General features: G+C 47.2%; 1 long non-coding RNA gene across 1 annotated transcript; it reads right to left on the reverse strand.

The window, feature by feature from the left end:
• Positions 1-3,706: 3,706 nt before the first annotated feature.
• LOC130594721 (uncharacterized) lies at positions 3,707-6,020 on the reverse strand. Its single transcript, XR_008971148.1, has 3 exons — positions 5,932-6,020; positions 5,250-5,796; positions 3,707-4,270 (listed from the first exon to the last, which is right to left on the reverse strand). It is a non-coding gene; the product is annotated as an uncharacterized LOC130594721 (long non-coding RNA).
• Positions 6,021-12,359: the final 6,339 nt, after the last annotated feature.

The raw sequence follows: 12,359 nt of genomic DNA on the forward strand, positions 1-12,359 counted from the left end.
TCTGGGGACTGCTCTTTGAGTGTTCAGTGAATGTCTACTATTAAAATCCTCGTGCTGTAAATAGGCCAAAATCAACTATAATCTTAGCCTGTGACTCAAGCAGCATGTAAAAAAATGTTTTAAAACAAAACAAAAGATGCTTCACTTTCATTTCTGAGTTACAAACAGCTGAGTTTGGATTGGGGGACACACACTAATTCACCTACAGAATTAATGAGTGGGCTTTATTTCCCAGAGTTTTAAACACATGGCCACAGAACTCCAGAGAACACAGTGTCCTGTGCATCCTGGTATTTTCCACCACTGGAAGATGGGGTATCTGCATGGGATAATAGCTTAATCTTTTCAAGAGTGACATTGCCTGGCTGGCAGTAGAAGGACTCAGATTAGGGACTAAGATGCATTTTTATATGTGGGAATAAGCAGACAGAGCTGTCGGGGTGGCTTTTGTTAGGGTCACAAAGGCAAGATCCAGACATGAAGGTGTTCACAGGAAACCAGATGCTAAATGCAGCAATTAGCAAACAGAGGAGGACTCTTTACAAACCAAACTCACCATGTGTTTAAATAGACATGCAGATACAAACAGGAGAACGAATATACAAAATACATCATCCTAATGACACATTCAGAAAGCATCTAGTACAGATCTCTCACTTACCCCAGCCCCACTGGCTACCCCAACTCACACTGAATACTTACACCAACAGAAACCCATTAAAAATGATGCACTGTGTGTTAATGAGCACCTCACTAGGACATGGTGAGCTACTTCTGCTTGCAAAGGTCTCAGATTTGCGTAATAGACTGCAGAGGCAGTTGTACCACGTTTGCCTCCATGCTTGCTCCTCCCCTTAGCAGATGTGCTTGGAAAGGGCTGTCCTTGGGCAGCGATCTCAGCTAAGACACAGCCGTACCAGGGAGAGGTGGAGAAGATTTTGGGCTTCAGTATTTCTGAACGGTGTCCCTGAGACCAGTTCCTGAAGCTGGCATGAATTCCTGTGGGCATTCAGTTCAAAGACAGCACACTTGTCTGAGCACCTTTCAGAGCACCTGGGGGGAAAGTCCCCACCACAGATGGTATAAAAGGGATAATCCCACTTGCCTCCATAGCAAACACTGCAGCAAAAGCACAGAAACACACAAAGAGGGTGAAGTCAGTGCACACAGGCAGCCACTGTCTGTCATCAACAGAGCAAATGGCCCCTGCAATTAAGAGCACAGGCTCTGTCTGGTTTTGGCATCATTCATTTCTAATGGCTGTTGCCATATAATGTACAGATGATGTAGGTGAAATTGAACCTGGAACACCACCACAAGATATCATTTTTATCCCAATATCTGAAGTGAAAGGTATGCCTTTGCTGGATTGCAACAATTCAAGTGTTGTTCCTGTCAATCTTCAAAAGCATTTACAGTCAGATTGAGCTGCCCAAACTACTTCACTCCATTTCAAAACTTATGAGTAACAAAAATAGTGTTAGATGATGAGCAGAGGAGAAGGTGATGCTGAAATGAATTAACGTGTAAAGTCTTGGGGACTGAACTGGATCTCCTCATCCTGCAAGAAGCTGATCCTTGTAATACTTTGATACAGAATCATAGAATGGTTTGTGTTGGAAAGGACCTTAAGCTCATCCAGTTCCAACTCCCTGCCATGGAGAGGGACACCTCACACTAGATCATGTCACCCAAGGCTCTGTCCAACCTGGCCCTGAAAACTGTTAGGGATGGGGCAGCTACAGCTTCTCTGGGCACCCTGTGCCATGGCCTCACCATCCTCACAGGAAAGAACTTCCTTATATCTAACCTGAATTTGCCCTATTCAGGTTTTAACCCATTACCCCTTGTGATATTGCTACAGTCCCTAATGCAGAGTTACAGATGTGGTCTTGGACCAGGAGAACAAAGGCAAGTAGGAAAAAGGTGGTGTCTGAGCAAGTCTCTGTGCACACAATGGAAACACTGGGCTGGAGGTAGGGAAGAGCATGTTTTTGTACAGGAGAACCTGATCCCTGGGAGGCTTCCCTGATGGGTGACAATGACAGCCTCTGCTCCATGATGGTTGTAGCCGAACAACTATTGACTTTTCCTTCCCTCCCCATTGTGTGGATGGGCCTGGGTGATGCAAACAGCAGAGAGCACACTGTGTTCACAGCACTCCCATCCCCACACACCCTTTTTCCATGTGGGAAGTCTGAGGGAGGCCAGACAAAGGGATTTTTCAAATTTCATGTATTGTAAGTAGCACAGCTCCAAACAGGATCAAACCAGGACCCAGCCTCTCTATCTGCAGACAAACCACTGCTGCAGGGGCACTGCCTGTGCCAGTACAGTTGCACGTCCTTTATCTTTGCAAACAGTGTCCTCAGCTCCCCATTCAGCCTCTTACATCTAACACAGGATTTAGTTAATCATATACAGCAAGAACACAGCCCTCTTTGTCAGAGCCCTGCAAGGGTAAGATTATTCAAGCAATGGGTGGGCATCACTTGATATTATGACACCAGTGAGGGTCAAACACTCCTTGTTTCCCTTCCATTAGTCACACTGAGCCTATGTAACACAGGGGAAAATCTGCATCTGCAGGCAGTGAGCAGGGCAGTGCTCACAGAGGGTTTAATGATGCCAGGGATGTCACTCCCAGTACATTTGTCTTGGAAGGTATCTTAATGTACATTTCACCAGTGCTATGAGACTGCTGTCCCTGAAGCTGGTGCCTTGGGTGTATTCTGTATATACCTGTGCCCAACAGTGTCCTGCCAGCATGGAGAAGATAGAGTTATTTGTATTCCTACCACAAGACATAATGCAAACTGCAGTGTTATTTCATCCCTTCCCTTCCCACGGTATATACAGCCTCCCTGCTTTTGGGATGGGGCTTGAATGCTTCACTAACGTAAATTGGGGTTTGATGTAAACTCCACCAGCCTCCTCTCCACCAACTACATTGTGACGTCTCAGTACCTTAGCTCAATCTCTGCTTGAAAACTTGATGGATTTGGTCTGCTGGAGTGGCAGCAACTCAAGCAGCAGTTTCTAGAAGTGTCTCTATTGGGACAGAACCTCAAACCAGCCAAAACTGCTCCACAGATGCACCTTATGGCCACTTGTGTTCAACCACAAAGCTTATGGGGAAAGCTCAAGTCATCATTGCCTGAAGTAAGCCCAAAGTGGACTTGGTGACCCAAAAGTTGTGCTCCCTACACTCCCATAATGGTGTTTTCAAAATTAGAATGAATTTATGTGGTCTTGGGCTGGTAAATGGCCACAGGCTGCCCTGTGTGGACCAACATGTGTCATCCCAGGACCTACAACAGCTGGAAGAAATGTGCAGGGGCAGAATTCCCAAGTCCACAACTGGCCTCAAAAATCAGATAATACCATGGGAAAACAGAAGGGTGACCTCTGGGAGAAGTAATCCTGTATTGCAAACAGCTTTACGAGAACAACTGTAAAGCTTTCTCTACTGTACATAATGCCATTAGTTTCTGTAACTGCAGTAAATGCCCAGTTGGTTAAGACCAAACCAAGGACCAAACTCACTGCCCAGAACTGAGCAATTAAAACAACGTATATTCCACCAGCCAACTGTTTAATTCTCAAGGGCATTGAGCACAGTGTGCAACTAGTAGCAAAGCTTTAGATTCTCAGAACAAGCTATTCTCTCTGCTCCATTTATTGAGAGGAATCAGGGTACGTGATTGCAGTTCATTCCCATTGGTACCACCCGTACTGTGGGCTGTGATGGAAATGCCACCGGTCTGATACATGCTCTTTGGTAGGCTCCCAAGGAAAAAAAGTGGACTTTTAAGAATTGGGCAAGATTCCCATTATGGAGAGAATTCCCTTGGTAGGTTTGTATTACCCTGTTCCCATAGCTGGCTTTATGTCATCTCTCTGACCCCCTTGATCCACAGAGGAGAGGTTTTGGTGGTCTGGAAGAGGACAGTTTCTGGGGGATCTCACACTCCACAGCGCTGGAAGCTCTCCAGGGAGATAATGCAGTCACTGAGTGATGAGCCCACCAGCACTGCTGACACAGCAGTTCTTTTCAAATGTAAACAGCTGCTCCTGGGCCAAGCAAGCATTTCACACAGCCCAGCCCAAACGTTTAAGAAACCCTCCTCTCCCTGGGTCTTGTTTAAGAATGTCAATTTAATTTCCCTGAAGTTAATGAAATCTGGTGGTTTTCATCTGCCTTTTGGTTTCTGGACCATCTTTGGGGTGTACTTTGAGTTTTGCCCTACAAGCTTCAGGAGTAGAAGAGCTGGTTTTTAAAAATGCGAGCAGAAAAGGAAGCTGGAAGGAAACCATCTGATATGGCAAGACATGATAAAATCACAGGAGCTGGCAGAGCTGGCAGGCTGCCCTCTCCTCCTCCATCCGTGGCCTATGCTCCTTTGTGAATTGCCCTTTGTTTGCTACAGATTCACTCTAGCGGTTTCTCACACCAGAAATTAAGCCCTATTTTATCCAAACCTGGCCCAGAGGCCTTTTGGCTCTTAGCCACAACATACATAGCATTTCATTTTATTTGCTCTTCCTTTCTTAGTCTCAATCCCTTCAGAGTCCTGCTATTATTATTAAAGCAAATAAAAAAATCCTGGATTTTCCTGATTAAAGTGCTTGCTTTCATGCTGATACATTTGGTTTGTGCTGCCTTTGGGGTCATAAGGAAGTACAAATTATTTTGGATTTAAGGGGAGCTGGGAGAAAGCTGATGAGAAGAAGGTATATTATCAAGCATTCCTTTGGTAATGTCACACAGCACTGATATTAGCCTGGTGATGATGCAGGACTGAGAAGGGAAATGGTATTTGGATAAAATGAGATGATCTGTGATGTGCCTGCAATGGACTGAGGGAACACACTGTTATCAGCAGGGCCATGCCAAAGAACGTGCTGTGTGTGGTAGGACATGGGGCCCTGTCACAGCTGCTGCTGGACTGGACACAGGCAGCATGCTTGGGAACAGGCATCTGAGGTAGGGTGTATCCCAGTGCAGTGACTCTGCCAGGGCTGTTTCCTGAGCCCACCACAACACACACTGCCATGTCCCTTAGTGCTGGAGCTTTAAAGTTACAGGGAAAATCACCCCCAGCATGCTGGTCCCAGTACAAGCCTTGCATTGAAGGGAGACAGATGCCTGACACCAGGGACACTCACTCCAGACCATGCCCCTGCCAGATGTAGTTGTCAGCATCTGGCAGACACATGCAGCCAGACTGCCAGACTTCTTGCCATACCTAGACATGTCCATGCTGCAAGCTGCATCCCACAGGGCTGCTTCTCTCCTGCTACAGGATGTTGGTTCCTTCGCTTTGTCCCAGCAAACCTCTAGGCTGCTGCTGCTCATCACCACCTTCCCAAGGGCAGGCATGGAGTACTTTGCTGGTTTTGCTGCTGTCCTGAGAGTTAAGAAAACATCAGGTGAGGAATCTCTAAATGGAGACTGTCTGAGCAAAACTAAACCTGTGCCCTCTCAGCTGGGTATAAATGTAAGAGGCTTCACAGTGGGTTGGAAATCTGCACCTGAGAGCAAATGAATTCTGCCCCTCCTCCAAGTGTGGAGGTCTGAGATCAGAGACCTTTCTGGTGCACAGCTGTCAGAGGTTGCCTTTTTCCTAATTCCCAAGGTTTGGGGAACACAGTGCCATGGTGTCATGAGCATCCCAGAAGTCCCTTACTTTCACCTGCATGCTCACCCCATGCAAGCATCTGTGCTCCTCAGGGATGCCAGCACCTTGTGGCTCTGGTTGCTCTCAGAAACCCCAAAGACATAGGGTGAAATCTCTGAGGGGAAAACAACCAGAGTCAAATGACGAAATATTAGAGGATTGAAGGACAAGAAAGTTTTTCTCAATGACTTACAGATCTTCCTTCCCATCCTCCTCTTATCTGCTCAGTTCCTTCTTCATATCTAGTTACCATTTCCACCTTCAAGTTCTCTTTCCTGATCCTGGAGATCTGACTGTGTACAGGCTGCTTCCAACAGATAACCAGCTCCTACCTAACCCATTTCCTTCACTCCTGCCTGCGGGATGAGACCTTGTGCAATTTCTGGTTGCTCCCCCCCACCCCCCACAAGGGCTGGCTGATAAGACCTGGACCCTGTAAGCATCTGCTGAAAAGCTTGACAAAAATAGCTACATCTGCAAAGGCCTCAAGCAGAAGAGAGAATGGTATCTTCATCCAAATCTGGAGTCAGTTGTCTTTACATCAGTTTAAAATGAAATAAGATCCATTCCTCCCTTGTTCCCTCTCAAAAATCAGCTGTAATCACAGAGCACTCAGGCTCATAAAGGCTGGAGATCAAAATGTGCCTCTGCCAGGAGTACTGGGCAATTTATCACAGGAGATTATGCTCGGGGAGGGTTCTCATGTGATTAGGATTTAACAGTCAATTAAATAGCACCAATGTTTCTAACAAAGAACCTGGGATTAAGGAAGGACTCCAAAATGACTCCTTTTCCTTCCTGACTCTGCCAACCTTAGGAATCTCCCTTTTATTACCCCAGATGACCAATTAAAGGCAACCAGAACAATTGCTTCTGAAATTTCACTATGATGGGAAGCAGAGGGTCAGGTCTGTCCTCAAGGACACAGCTTTTGTGACCCAAGTTTCCAGGAAGGTGATATTAAACACCTGCGAAGGTAAGCCAAGGTGTTAAGCATTTTCATATGGCAGAAGAAACAACCTTCCCCTCTTGTACTCCTGCTGACACCACAGCCTGCTACAGAGACATCATGCATTTGCCTGATTGACACCAAGTCCCACAGGTTCATACATCCCTCTCTGTTGCATGGGGTGAGTCCAGAGTCTTGTTTTATAGGTTCACCCAAAATACCAGTTATTCCCAGCATCCTGTTCTGGACAACTCACCCCAGCAGTGTATGATGTGGTGTTTTCCTTACAGAATATGTTATGAGGTTACTTCAGCATCTAGTCTTTGTTCTGCAAGACTTTGTTCTGCATCATTCTTCAACAGCAAATCCATAGTTTTCCATCCCAAAGCTGTGGGTTATTTTTCCAAACAGTAACTGTAAGTTTTCTCCCTCGTTTTTATTAAGCCATAGAACCTCAAAACCAATGCTTGCAGCAAAAAGCAATGTTAAGCTACATAGATTACCATGGTGTGGTCTTGTGTCCTTCTCCTCAAGTCATCTTCACCTACCAGGATGCAGGGTAGGTCACCAGAAGGGTGACAGTGACGCAGCAAATGCTGTGCTAGCCCTGTGTTCATGCTTCAAGCAAGGGGTGTCTAATTGCAAGTCCCAGGAGAGACACGAATTTTGTGTCTCAATGAAGACTTTGTGTATTCCAACAGACACTTTGGATTAGAAAATCAGATCCCAGAGTCAACATTTAAACAACCTCCATACTTCTGGCATGTTTTTTTTGCCAATATATGTTGTTTAACTCACTAGTGAGTTTTCCAGCCACCTGAGTAAGAGCCAAACAGTAGTCTGGGGCTGTTTATGGGAACAGTAACATGTTCTGCTCCTTCTCCCTAAGGCCACACAGACAGAACTAGCACCCCCACAAAGATTTTCCAGGAAGTAGTGACTTTTGGGAACAGAAAGACAGAATGGAAGTCATTGATCAGAACAAGCAGCTGTAGATCCCTCGAGGCAACGCACAATGCAGAACGGGATGCTGCCTGACACGCTGTTTAAACTGGGTGGATTTATGAGCTTCTCTGATAACAACTGTTATCTGGAGCAGGAATCAGTTCTGCCCCCTTTTGCTGGAATTTCTCTTGGCTTGTTCTGTTCCCAGCTCCGAGCAGTTCTGGAGAGTGTTTGGTGTAGCTTCAGCGAAGTCATGAAGATGGGGATCTAAGTCCAATGGTATCCTGTGAATTTGCATTAAAGGCTCCATCAACCTCAGAGATCCAAGAAGTCTTCAGGCTGAGCCAGAGCAGTATGAGCAAACATGGCAGCTACAGCCGTGTGCCCTGGAGCAGTGGTGGAGCCTACAATGACCTGCAGATCTTGGGACTCCTGGGTCACAGCTATTGACCAAGAAATGGGTGACAGAACAGGCTCCCCATGAGCATGGCTTTTTGCATTTTAGAGTCTCCAAATACCAGATGCACTATCTCAAGCTGCAGAGCGTTGTAAATCAGTCACTCTTTCCAGCAATCAACTGTGATAGGACCCTCCCTCTCATCACCCAATCTTTAAAGGAAAAGCCCCTCAAAGAGTCTTTCTCACAAAGAGAAAAAAGGTACCTGGATTATTTTATTTGGTGCTGTAAAATTTCCCTGCTGAATAGAGGATAAAACCAGTAAGAAAGATAGGACACCTGCCTCTGGCTCAACTCTACTGAGTTTCCTCCAGATCTTCTTTAAAGTATATATTCTTTTTGCCACATCATACTACATTTTCTGAGCATTCCTCAAATCCATTCAAAGCTTCCTCCTTTTTCCATCACATTCACTGTAGAGATGGGTAAATTCTAGTGTGGGATGTAGCAGTCAACATGGCTTCCTCAAAAGAAACATTGCTGTCAGCAGTCAAATCTAGGTCTCCTGAGCCTGGTCCCAGTGCTCTAGTTTTGCTGCCTGCCTGTGAAGCACACTTTATGGGAAGCACACCAGGAGCAGCTCTCTGCTCAGTAAAACCAACCAGCACTTTTTTGTTGTCTTTTTAAAAGGCACTGAAGTCAATGAAGGTTGAGTAATAGAACAGACATGAGCCACAATATACCTGATGAAGTGACAGAGGTTGAGATTTTTACAAAACCACACGGAAAGCTATTATACATGTATGTGTACGAGGCTTTCCTGAATGTTTCGAGGGAATTAAGACTTAAAGACTCATGCCAAACACGGTCACACTTGTATAACTCAGCAAGAAGGTGACTACTGAGACACCAATTCCCTCTGTATTCAAAAGACCCAAAGCTCAGCACCATTATCTTCTGCAGGAGGATGCAGGCTTTCCAAAGGCTGTGTCAGGATGTGCTGGGTTTCCAGAAACAGGAGCTCTGTGCTACAGTGATCAAGCTCCCTCTCAGTTAATATATTTGCAGACTGAAGGCTGCTTCCTTAATCTGCCTTTTGTAGTTCACGTTTTAATCAGCACCATCTGGGATTAGCTTCCTTTTATTTAGCTAGTTTTGGGTACAGGCAGTCTTAGATCCTCAGATTTTGGTCAGCCTGCCTGGAAACTCTTCCAGGTTTGAGGTTACCAGCTAATGTACTGAACTCTGGGATGATGGTTCCAGGCACTCGAGAGCAGACATAAGACAGCAGCAAAAGTGACCCACCAGCAGGCTCTGATCTTCCCTGCAGAACTGACTTCTTAAGGGCGTTATTTCCCCAGCACAGCTGGCTTGTGGGCTGCACAGCCACAGATCCACTCGTGTGCTTGGCTGAGCAATCCAGCACACATGACCCCATTTTCCCAGGAATGCAGAGGGAGTTTGCTGCGAGCACAGCTCCATTGGCCAGAGCTGAAATCAAGCGTGTAAATCCCTTTCTTTTAGCCTCACACTAGTCAAAGGGAGAATTAAATCCCCAACCCTTGTAGAGGGAAGAACTGAATGAACCAGGGACAAGCTGCAAGTAATGATCTCTGCCACCTCCCCATGCACTACCCAATTTATTTTGAAGTGCTATTTTCCTTCAGCCTCGGACATTTGGAACACTTTGCCTAGAGCATGAACCATCACATTTCCCAGCTCAATGAGCAACCCATACAGAGCTGTGCTAAATGCTTTATGAAAACGCTGCTTTGTGAGATAAAGCAGGCAATATCTTAGTATTCTTGCTCAACGTTACTTACCTGACAGGCACTGCAACTCATGAGAGTGGGTGAAACAGCCTGCGAAACTTCACGTCAGGACATCAGTGCATTGCCTTTTGGTATGCATTGATAGATGGATCAGAGTGCTCCTTGGGAATCTGTTGCTATAGGAGAGCAGTGAAAAGATGATTGCACTTAAAGCCAGATAAGCAGCAGCTTAATTTTGATGTTGGTGTTGGGTCCTAGTGCACAGCTTGCAATCGGCTCATCAGAACAAGTGTGACGTTTACTTCTATCCCTGCAATAACCCACAATCAACACCCAGCAAGCCTGGCCTCCTGCCCAAGGCTCACCCTCCATCCTCTCAGGAGAACATCTGCCGTGGGTTAACAGATAACACACGATGTGCATTTAATCCTGGTGCTGTAAGATGTCTGACAGACGGGCACACCTCACTTTCAGAGCACCATTGTTTTCCCGGGTGTGAAATATGGATAAATACACATATTTCACCATAAATCTCGTGCAGATCTGCTGCAGGAGAAGCACAATGCAAAACTAAGGCATTGCTGAAGCCCATCGCCAGCTGTACCATAGAACCACAGCCTGGTTTGGGTTAGAAGGGACCTTAAAGCTCACCCAGCTCCAACCCCTGCCACGGGCAGGGACACCTTCCACTAGAGCAGCTTGCTCCAAGCCCCTGTGTCCAACCTGGCCTTGAACACTGCCAGGGATGGGGCAGCCACAGCTTCTCTGGGCACCCTGTGCCAGCGCCTCAGCACCCTCACAGGGAAGAGCTTCTGCCTAAGAGCTCATCTCAGTCTCCCCTCTGGCAGGTTAAAGCCATTCCCCTTGTCCTGTCCCTACAGGCCCTGGTCCAAAGCCCCTCTCCAGGTTTCCCGTAGCCCCTTTAGGCACTGGAGCTGCTCTAAGCTCTCCCTGGAGCATTCTCCTCTGCAGGATGAACCAGCCCAGCTCTATTAGCACCAAAGCTTTTAATGGCACCCACCTTTTGACCAGCAGCAGAGCGGAGCCGGGCGCGGGCGCCTCTGAGGGGAGGCGCGGGGCTGCCTCACACCGGACACAACCGGTTCCGGCCGGCCCCAGGCGCCCCACCACAGCCACGGCCATGGCCGAGCCCCTCCACAGCGATGGGACATGGCTGGGAATGGCTGCAGGAATGGGAAACATGGGTCAGGTGAAGAAATAACTGTGAGAGACAGCCCTGTGAGAGGATGGGGAGTGCGGGGGTCACCCTCAGCCTCCAAACAGGGGGTGGTAGAGCTTTCCCGCCATCCAGCTCTGCATTGATATCCCCAGTTCTTTCCCCTTCCCCTACAAGATTTTCCATCTTGTTTTCTGTCCTATCCATATTGTTAATGGAATCATAGAATCATGGAATAGTTTGGGTTGGAAAGGACCTCAAGATCATCCAGTTCCAACCCCCCTGCCATGGGCAGGGACACCTCACACTAAACCATCTCACCCAAGGCTCTGTCCAACCTGGCCTTGAACACTGCCAGGGATGGAGCATTCACAGCATCCCTGGGCAACCCATTCCAGTGCCTCACCACCCTCACAGGAAAGAACTTCTTCCTTATATCCAATCTAAACTTCCCCTGTTTAAGTTTTAACCCATTCCCCCTTGTCCTGTCACTACAGTCCCTAATGAAGAGTCCCTCCCCGGCATCCCTATAGGCCCCCCTTCAGATACTGGAAGGCTGCTATGAGGTCTCCACGCAGCCTTCTCTTCTCCAGGCTGAACAGCCCCAACTTTCTCAGCCTGTCTTCATGTCTACCATCACACTGACCTTATTAATTGCTTCTAATTCTTAGAACTTCAGTACCTGCCGTTCTAGTGAGGAAGGAACTATTTAATGGAGAACCCCTGTCTGATTTTAAACAATAGGGTATTTCCCAGCAGGAAAAAAAAGCCTAATTAGTTTTCTCTGGTTTCTTTCCATGGCTGATTAGTCCAACGTACATATGGGGAAGCTGCTTCCCTTGGGATGCCTCAATGCGAATGGTCAACGAATTAACTAACATCAAAGCCTCCCTTGACCCCTTCAAAGGACTATTTGCAGCAGAGGGGTTTTATCTCTGTGTATCACCAAGGGTGAATGAAACAGGAGATGGGAATAGGCAGACCTGAACATCCCACTGAGCTCAGCTCAGTCCACTAGGTAGGCTGTCAGCAGCCTCTGGCATCGCTGCACGCCTTGGGAAAGTACATGATATTCCTGGCAAGCTGTCCCAGCTTCCTTTCTGTAGGGAGCACTGGAGAGCCAGCCTCTGCTCCATACACTCCTCGGGAGCTTGAGCTAGGAAGCAGAGAGCTGCAGTAATGGATGCACATGAAGGCAAAAGATGCTCTTGGCGCTCTTACTCCTATCCTAAGGCACGTTGCTCCTTTCTGCCCCGCACACAAGTGCTGCCAGGGAAGCACGTTGCCTCTTGCCCACCTTCAGCCTTGGCAGCTTTGTGCCTGTTTGGCACCTTGCAAGCAAGGGTGATGTTATCAAAGCTGCTAATTCTGTGCCCCCAGCAACAGAAGATGCAGCGGCCTCCCAAACCTGGACCTCTGATCACAGCACGCTTGTGGC

This window comes from Pezoporus wallicus, unplaced genomic scaffold (assembly GCF_028554395.1).
Source record: "Pezoporus wallicus isolate ANWC-B61680 ecotype Strahan unplaced genomic scaffold, APGP_CSIRO_Pwel_v1 contig_11133, whole genome shotgun sequence".
NCBI lineage: Eukaryota > Metazoa > Chordata > Aves > Psittaciformes > Psittacidae > Pezoporus > Pezoporus wallicus.